Below are 8137 nucleotides of genomic sequence, written 5' to 3'. Positions count from 1 at the left end.
TACACAATCCTTTATGTTTCTTCGCAGAAGGCATTCAGCAAAGAGGCAAAGTGATAAATAAGAAGTGTTTTACTAGACTAGGACGCTTGTAAGGCTTACAAAAGAGTGGGCAAAGGGGTGTCACATCCCTAGGCCATAGTTTTCTAATTAAAGTGGGGAGAGGGAGAACTTCTTTGTCTTTCTTGAGTAGACGCCATGCTTCCATCATCAGTTCCTCCTTCAGGTTGGGCAGGGGAGTTTTGTCAAGCTAGGTCCATAAATTACTGTTTTTTTAATGTGTGCAGAGAGCATATCCGAGGGGTCATTAACTTTCTGAGCTCATTGGGCAGGATGTGGGGCTCATTCCACCAGTGTTTTATTGCTTGGGGGGTCATGTCCCATGCTTTTGTTGCATGGTTTTGTTGCTAAGCAGGACTGCTTGGTTTTGTGGTTAAGCAAACCTGCTTTCCTGAGTAACCATTAAATTACAGGGGTCTCCCATATTTTTCTATTTACAATCCCCTAGTAGGATAGACTACACCAAAGCTTTTGACTGTGTGGATCACAACAAACTGTGGAAAATTCTTCAACAGATGGGAAAACCAGACCACCTTACTTGCCTCCTGAGAAATCTGTATGTGGGTCAAGAAGCAACAGTTAGAACTGGACATGGAACGACAGACTGGCTCCAAATTGGGAAAGGAGTACATCAAGGCTGTATATTGTCACCCTGCTTATTTAACTTACATGCAGAGTACATCATGCAAAAAGCAGGGCTGGATGAAGCACAAGCTGGAATCAAGACTGCTGGGAGAAATATCAATAACCTCAGATATGCAGATGACATCACCCTTATGGCAGAAAGTGAAGAACAACTAAAGAGCCTCTTGATGAAAGTGAAAGAGGAGAGTGAAAACATTGGCTTATAACACAACATTCAGAAAACCAAGATCATGACATCTGGTTCCATCACTTCACGGCTAGTAAGTGGGGAAACAATGGAAATAGTGACAGACTTTATTTTCTTGGGCTCAAAAATCACTGCAGATGGTGACTGCAGCCATGAAATTAAAAGACACTTGCTCCTGGGAAGAAAAGTTATGACCCACTTAGCATATTAAAAAGCAGAGACATTACTTTGCCAACAAAGGTCCATCTAGTCAAGGCTATGGTTTTTGCAGTAGTCATGTAAGGATGAGAGTTGGACTATAAAGCAAGTTAAGTGCTGAAGAATTGATGCTTTTGAACTGTGGTGTTGGAGAAGACTCTTGAGAGTCCCTTGGACTGCAAGGAGGTCCAACCAGTTCATCCTAAAGGAAATCAGTCCTGAATATTCATTGGAAGGACTGATGCTGAAGCTGAAACTCCAGTACTCTGGCCACCTGATTCGAAGAACTGACTCATTGGATAAAACCCTGATGCTGGGAAAGATTGAAGATGGGAGAAGGGGATGACAGAGGATGAGATGGTTGGATGGCATCACCGACTCAATGGACATGTGTTTGCGTAAGCACCAGGAGTTGGTGATAGACAGGGAGGCCTGGTGTGCTGCAGTCCATGGGGTCGCAAAGAGGCAGACACGACTGAACAACTGAATTGAGTGGGATTAACTGGGCTTCCCTGGTGCTCAGATGGTAAAGAATGTGCCTGCTATGCGGGAGATCTGAGTTCAGTCCTTGGGTTGGGAAGATCCCCTGGAAGAGGGCATGGCAACCCACTCCAGTATTCTTTCCTGGAGAATCCCCATGGACAGAGGAGCCTGGCGGGGTACAGTCCACGGGGTTGCAAAGAGTCAGACATGACTGAGCAACTAAGCACAGTAGGATTACCTATTTAACCACCTACTCTGTCCCTATCAGACTAGCTAATGGGGTGGATTACATTATTGATATTAGTCCATTTTTATACAGTAAATAAGTATACTTTTCAAAAACCATCCCTGAAAATTATCTGAAAGCAATAATTAAGTGTACACAAATTTAAGGATCTTATTCTTGGCATTACTTACTGGTTAAATGATTATGATACTCCAGTGCAAAGTGCTAAACCAGCTATGAAAAATAGTATTATAGATCAAAGGTTTACAAACTTTGTATTCTCAGGACCCTTTTACACTCTCGAAAATTACTGAGTGCTCCAAGGATACTTTGCTTATGTGTGCTACAGCTATCAAAACTTTTGAAATTAAAACTAAGAAATTTCAGAAATATTCATTATTTCACATATTATGTACTCTAAAAAAAAATATGTGAGAGGAGGATGAAAAGGCAAATAAGGTATTAGAATTAAAGTAAGGATGGTTTTGAGCTCAGGAACTACCTGTCTTGGGACTCCAAGTCTTGGAACTCCAGCTTACACTTGGAGAACTAACACTGCAGATGAATATCATTGGCCCGGAAAGATATTCACGACATGTCAACGTTTTACAGCAGTGCATGTATTTAAAATGACTAGTATTTAAAACTGCATACAATTATTTCAAAAGGCCTGGAAAGAAAACTGTGGTGTAAGAAGTGGTTGTCTCTTGGTGAGATTATGAGCAATTTGTGTTGTTTTTTTCTTTGTGCTTGTCTGCATTCTCTCATGTCTTTGCTAGCATTACTTGGATAATAAGAAAAAGATAGTTATTTTTAATTTGAAGATCCTCTTTGATATGCTCTAGAAGAGCAAATGTTGGTTGAGCCTCCAGGTGGCTATTTTATTTCACCAATGACCAATGCAATAGCCTCTTCGTAGGGTTTGATAGGCTTCCCAGGTGGTGCTAGTGGTAAAGAACCCACCTGCCAATGTAGGAGACATTAAGAGACTCAGGTTTGATCCCTGTATTGGGAAGATGCCCTAGAGGAGGGTGTGGCAACCCACTCAAGTATTCTTGCTTGGAGAATCCCATGGACAGAGGAGCCTGGCGGGCTACAGTCCACGGGGTCACAAAGAGTCGGACACAACTGAAGCAACTTGGTGCAGCACAGGGTTCGATGATGGGGTCAAATGTCACCAATTCACCTAAGGTGATTCAATCATCTGATGTAGATGCATCAGTTGACTGTCAAACCACCACAGTGAAGAGGTTTCCTATTGCTGTTAACAAATCACTGCCTTAAAGCAACAATCCATGTTTTCTTACAGTTCTGGAAGTCCTAAACTCAGGTTAGATCAGAAGAGCTGTACTCCTTCCGGAGGCTCTCGGGGAGACTCTGTGCCCTTCTAGCTTCTAGAAGCTACCTGCATTCCCTGTCTTGTGTCCCTTTCACCATCTGCGAGGCCAGCAGTACAGCATCTTCAGGTCAATAAACCAACTTCCCTTCCACCCTCGCTCTCCCTCAATGGCCCCCCTTCTCTCTTCCTCCCTGTTTCTCAGCTCCTCTACATGTCTCTTTCTCAGACTCTCTCTCCGTCGCAAGATTCGTAACTTTATCATGTTTCCAAAGTTCCTCTTCCCATGTAAATTGACATGGACAGCTCTTAGGGATTAGGATGTGGGCATCTTCGTGGGTGGGGTGGGTGGAGGCAGTGAAGCTAGGGGAGGGGGAAGTTGTCTTGCCCAGTATAGAAGGATAACAAGGACAACTGTAGCTTCTTACCTCTGTGTCTCTCCTCACTCCAGCCAATACACCCCAGGACACAGAGAGCAAAAGGGTCACCAAGGCACAGTGCTGGGTGCCCCGGGTAAGCACTCCAGTTAGTCTGGAGTCTCCACTTTGGAGCTTCCTTACAGGAGCGTGGGCAGATCGCCCAGTCCAGCCCATGGGAGGAGGAAGCTGGGCTTGCCTGGAGGAGGCATCCAGCCTGTGCACCACACAGCCCAGTGGAGACAGGAAAACCACTCTGTGTCCTGGAACTGGCCAAGTGCCCCAGGCTGGGTACTCCAGTTTGGAATCCACCACTCCCCTCTTCATGCTTTGCACCCAAGAGACTCAGCTGAATTTGCGTATTTGACTTACAGATCTAAAGGGAGCCAGTCTACCAGCTTCTCAGCTGCCCTGTGGGGGTAAGATTTAGGGATGGAAGGCCCTTTGGGGAGAAGCCTCCTTCCCCCATCCTTGCCCTGCTCTTCCCTCCCTGCTTTGTGGTGGGAATTACCACAAAGCTTTCAGAAGAAAACACTGAGTTCCAAAGGCCTCTCAACTCTTCCTGTTTTAAACATAAAGAAATGTAGAAAATCTTGAGGCTATATATATAAACTCAAAATGGATTAAAGATCTAAATGTAAGACCAGAAACTATAAAACTCTTAGAGGAGAACATAGGCAAAACACTCTCCAACATAAATCACAGCAGGGTCCTCTATGACCCACCTCCCAGAATATTGGAAATAAAAGCAAAAATAAACAAATGGGACCTAATGAAACTTGAAAGCTTCTGCACTACAAAGGAAACTATAAGCAAGGCGAAAAGACAGCCCTCAGATTGGGAGAAAATAACAGCAAACGAAGCAACAAAGGATTAATCTCAAAAATATACAAGCAACACCTGCAGCTCAATTTCAGAATAATAAATGACCCAATCAAAAAATGGGCCAAAGAACTAAACAGACATTTCTCCAAAGACGACATACAGATGGCTAACAAACACATGAAAAGATGCTCAACATCACTCATCATCAGAGAAATGCAAATCAAAACCACAATGAGGTACCATTACATGCCAGTCAGGATGGCTGCTATCCAAAAGTCTACAAGCAATAAATGCTGGAGAGGGTGTGGAGAAAAGGGAACCCTCTTACACTGTTGGTGGGAATTGCAAACTAGTACAGCCACTATGGAGAACAGTGTGGAGATTTCTTAAAAAACTGGAAATAGAACTGCCATATGACCCAGCAATACCACTTCTGGGCATACACACTGAGGAAACCAGATCTGAAAGAGACACGTGCACCCCAATGTTCATCGCAGCACTGTTTATAACAGCCAGGACGTGGAAGCAACCTAGATGCCCATCAGCAGACGAATGGATAAGGAAGCTATGGTACATATACACCATGAAATATTACTCAGCCATTAAAAGAATTCATTTGAATCAGTTCTATTTTGTTTCAAGTTCTTAAGATCCTCCTAATTCCCTCTGTGATGTACGGCTGTGAATCCACCAGGCAGGACGCCCAACGGAGTTCTTCCAAGGCTCAGGACCCAGCAAACCTCTGGGGAAGCTGCTGGCCCACCTGCAGGGAGAAAATGCTGTTTTGGCAGAAGATGTTTGTACAGCACTATCAAGGGCTATTGAGAGATTTACAAATCATTCTGGAAAGCTCCTAAGGCCTCTCAAATCATGAGTAAACACTACTCATGGCTCACTCTTGCCTACCAGATTAGGTCCAAACTCTGTAGCTTCTTTAAAATACTTTTTTCAACTGTTTCCTTTTTTTCTGATTACAGAAAATTTAAAAATTATGGAACCTCATGCTCACCCCTGGCCATTTTAGCCTCTTGGAGATTGCACCTTGTTTTATGTATATTCCTTCTTTTTTAAGTCACATGTAGTGACATGCTTGTGAAAAATGAAATGATGCTAAGAATACTTCACTGCAACATGCTTTTTCCCACCTGGCGTATCTAGAACATCTTTTCATGCTACTAAATGTAGATCTTTTTTAGAGGTTATACAAATACTCTCCATAAAGCCAAGGTGGTCTATTTGCATTCTTCATTCTTTTCCACTCCTGTATCCTGCACATTTTTCCTTTGGCTTTGGACAGGATTTTTTTCCTTGTTGCATAAACCCTATCCACTTTTTTCCTAAGTTTATTTTATTGGAGCATAGTTGATTTACAAAGTTGTGTTTCAGGTGTACAACAAAGTGATTCAGTTATACATATTATTAATATCCACATTTTTCAGACTTCTCTACTATAGGCTATTACAGGATATTGGCTCTAGTTTCCTGTGTTCTACAGTAGGTCTCTTGTTTATTCATTCTATATATAATAGTTTGTACCTGCTAATCCCAAACTTAGTCCATCCCTCCCGAACCCTCTCCCCCTTGGCAACCACAAGTGTGTTCTCTACGCCTGTGAGTCTGTAGGTAAGTTCACTTGTGTCATATGTTAGACTCCACATACAAATGATATGGTATTTGTCTTTCTCTTTCTTACTTTACTTAGTATGAGCAGTCTTCATTGTCTGGAAACCTTGCTTCCACTCTGAAACTCATGGGTATGAAGTGAGAGGCGAATGGTTCCGGGGCAGGTAAGAGGGGACCTAAGACTGTATCACAGCTGTGCTGATGTTTTATCCCACGGGGAGACACAGCAATTCTGAGACAAGAGTTCTTTCGAGACTGAGCTGAGGAGGGCTAAACACAACAAAATAATTAAAATAACAATAAAACCAACCCACGCCAAAAAACCCACAGGAAGGCAGTTGGTTTCCTACTTTTACCTGCTTGCCAGCATCTGCTTGTTCACTCCCCTGCAATTAGTGATGTTTTTGGACTTTTGTCTACTTCTCTGTCTGAAATGGAGCACGACCCTATGGTCCTTGTCCCCCATGTCCTCTGCCTGCCTTGTGTCTGTGGAAAAACTAGCCAAAAAATAAGTTAATCAGAGAAATGAGAATATGCAGAAACAAGGAAAACAGTTAAGAGAAACCAAATAATAATAGTTTAGTCATTAAGCATAGTCAAGGACCTTTGGTTCCTCCTTCAGGGCTACAGATAATATTCTGAGCTATATCCTGTGAGCTGTCTTATAGATACTGAAACCCCCACCAGGTAGAAGTTAAACTGTATGACGACCTGACCATAACAATGACATAGCTGCCACAATTCCTAGAACTGGCCTCAAGGAAATGGGAACAAACTGACCATGGAATTGAAGACTAGCTATCACTGATGACCAATTTCAAGGTGACTATCAGAGTTGTGCTGTTTCTGCACATAGCCCCCACCCTCAGCCTATACAAGCTCTAGCCCACTGATGGTCAGAGGAAAGAGTGGGCCTTTGGACAGAAGTCTATCCTCCCCTCAAGTTGTCAGCACCCAAAATAAAGCAAGCTTTTGCCTCTTTATTAACTTCTGAGCAGGGAGCAGCTGGGCCCCACTTATGGTTACATGTTGGGAGTACACTTTTATTTTTTTAGTTCTACCACTTTATTGCTACCAATCCATTTCCCTCCACCCTCATGCACACATGCTCAGTCATGTAATCCATGGACTTCAGCCCGCCAGACTCCTCTGTTGATGGACTTTTCCAGGCAAGAATACTGGAGTGGGTTGCCATTTCCTTCTCCAGGGAGTACACTTTTAATTAAGATGTTTCTTCATGAAACTTCCACCACCTAACTTACTTCTAAGAGCCAGAGCTTCTTGGTGCTTTCTGGAGGACAAACTTCTCCTTCCACCATATCCAGCCTGTGGTGTCACTTGTTCAGGGAACCAGATGGCTTTAACAGGGCTTCCATCTGAAGTATCTCCGATTAGACTGTACCGTTCAAGATTTTCTGCTCTCTGCCCTTCAACAATGGCTTCAGCTTTTTGCCTTCAAGCCTGTCAAACTTTTCAAGTTCTGAGGTTTTTCTTTCTTTCCTTCAAGCTCTTTAAAATACAGATGTCATATTCATCCCTTTTGTTTTTAAATATCATTCCCATCTCACAAAGCATGTTGCTGTGATTATCTTTCCCTTTTAGGAAAACAGAATTTTTGTATTCTCCAAATATTCCAGTTGGGATGGTTACACAGTAGTTTAATTAAAGCATTTTGAGATAGTTAAAAATATACTACTATAATTTATTTTAGCAAAACTGCTTACATAAGAATGTTCGAAATGATACAACATTGTGCCTTAAATCCCTATCACTAAAACCTAAATGCATGGATATTCACACATTCCTTAAATTCTTATGGACATTAATAAAGACCTGACAAAGGATTTGTGTGCAGAATAAAAACTTCCTATAAATCAATCAGTAATAAAAGGACAACACAATGAACACTTGAGGACTTTTCACACAATAAAACGTACAAATGGCCACTAAACATATTAGTAATGTTCAAACTCCCTAATCATCAGAGAAATGCAAATTGAAAGAACAGGAAGATACCACTACATATCCCTCAAAACTGCTAAAACTGAAGACTGACAAGTCAGTCTTTCCAAATGTACTTTTTCACTGTTTAAATGCTAATGCTTAAACTCTAACCTTTTTAGCCATCTAATTAGGAATTA

General features: G+C 42.2%; 1 long non-coding RNA gene across 1 annotated transcript; it reads right to left on the bottom strand.

The window, feature by feature from the left end:
- Positions 1-1427: 1427 nt before the first annotated feature.
- On the bottom strand, positions 1428-7240 carry LOC133047752 (uncharacterized). Its single transcript, XR_009690835.1, has 3 exons — positions 6353-7240; positions 6067-6266; positions 1428-5136 (listed from the first exon to the last, which is right to left on the bottom strand). It is a non-coding gene; the product is annotated as an uncharacterized LOC133047752 (long non-coding RNA).
- Between the last annotated feature and the right edge of the window lie 897 nt (positions 7241-8137).

Source organism: Dama dama, chromosome 27 (assembly GCF_033118175.1).
Source record: "Dama dama isolate Ldn47 chromosome 27, ASM3311817v1, whole genome shotgun sequence".
NCBI lineage: Eukaryota > Metazoa > Chordata > Mammalia > Artiodactyla > Cervidae > Dama > Dama dama.
This window is presented reverse-complemented; position numbering and strand designations above follow the sequence as displayed.